The 1,555-nt window shown below is 34.5% G+C and overlaps 1 pseudogene; it reads left to right on the top strand.

Moving 5' to 3' along the window:
• The first annotated feature begins 1,198 nt into the window (after positions 1-1,198).
• On the top strand, positions 1,199-1,311 carry LOC115937304 (U6 spliceosomal RNA; annotated as a pseudogene).
• The last annotated feature ends 244 nt before the right edge of the window (positions 1,312-1,555 follow it).

The raw sequence follows: 1,555 nt of genomic DNA, 5'->3' as shown, positions 1-1,555 counted from the left end.
AGGCAGACACTTAACGACTGAGCCACCCAGGCGCCCCTAGACATGGATTTTTTTTTTATAAATACAGTATAGTACTATGATGTATTTCTCTTCCTCAGGATTTACTTAGTAATATTTTCTTTTCTCTAGCTTTTGTTAATGTAAGAATACCGTATATAATACTTACAGACAATATGTGTTAAATCAACTGTTTATGTTATCAGTAAGCCTTCCAGTCAATAGTAGGCTATTAGTTAAGTTTTGGGGGAGTCAAAAGTTATATGTGGATTTTTGACTATGTGGGGGAGTCATTGCCCCTAACCTCCATGTTACTCAAGGGTCAACTGTACAAATAACTCTCAAAATAACACATTTTAAAAATGGGCAGAGAAAATGAAGAGACACTTCACTAAAGAAGATATAGGAATGGTAGTTAAGCACATGAAAAGATGCTCAACAGTATTAGTCAATAGGAAAATGCAAATTAAAACCACAGTGAGACACCACAGCCATTAGAATGGCTAAAATTAAAACTATTGACCACGCCAAGTGTTGTTGAGGATGTGGAAGAATTAGAACAGACCCATGGTGAGAATGTAAAATGGTACAAAACTTTGGGGACAGTTTGGCAGTTTCTTATAAAGTTAAATATATACCTACATATAATCTAGTCATTCTGTTCTTATTTATTCAAGAGAAAGGAAAGCATATGTCCACAGAAAGACTTTTTCACAAATGTTCATAGCAGCTTTATTTGTAATCACTAAAAACTGGAAACAACACAAAGGTCCATTAATAGGTGAATGAATAAACAAATTGTGGTATACCAATACAATAAAATACTATTCAGCGATAAAAACAAATGGACTATTGATACATGAAGCAATATGAGTAATTAAAATAATTATGATGAATAAAAGAAGCCAGGCCCCAAAAGAGAGTACATCATACTTGAGTTCATTTATATAAAATTATAGAAAATGAGAACTAGGCTATACTGATAGAAATTGGATCAGTGGTTGACTGGCAGTGGGGGGTTGGAGGGTAGGGAGACACGAGGGATGAATCACAAAGGGGCACAAGAGGGAACTTTTGGGGATATGACTATATTCCCCGTCTTGATTGTAGTGAACATTCAATAGGTGAACACATGTCAAAACATCAACTTGTACAATTCATATGTGTTTAATTCTTTGTATGTCAATTATATTTCAGTAAAATGCTAAATAAAAAATATTTAGCACATACACTAAAATTGGAATGATACAGAGAAGACCAGCATGACCCCCCTGCACAATGATGACACAAATTCATGAAGTTTTCCATATTAATAAATACGTACATAAGTGATATTTAAATGTTTTTTGAAAATATCCAGCCATGTTTTCGTTTGACAATACTTGCTGAATACTTCCATGCACTGAACTACAAGAAAAAGTATGAGATGTAACCCCTATACTCCAAAGGCTTTCAAAGTTGTTAGCAAGTTCTCATTTTGAACTTGTGGGGTCGGAGCTGTTTGTGGGAAATATGGTATAGATTTAGGATCTAGAAGTCTAGGGCCAAGGACAAGGTA

The sequence above is a fragment of the Leptonychotes weddellii genome, chromosome 3 (assembly GCF_054177405.1).
Source record: "Leptonychotes weddellii isolate Sample4059 chromosome 3, ASM5417740v2, whole genome shotgun sequence".
In the NCBI taxonomy this organism is placed as follows: domain Eukaryota; kingdom Metazoa; phylum Chordata; class Mammalia; order Carnivora; family Phocidae; genus Leptonychotes; species Leptonychotes weddellii.
The sequence above is the reverse complement of the archived record's forward strand: the minus strand, read 5'-3'. Positions and strand labels throughout refer to the sequence as shown.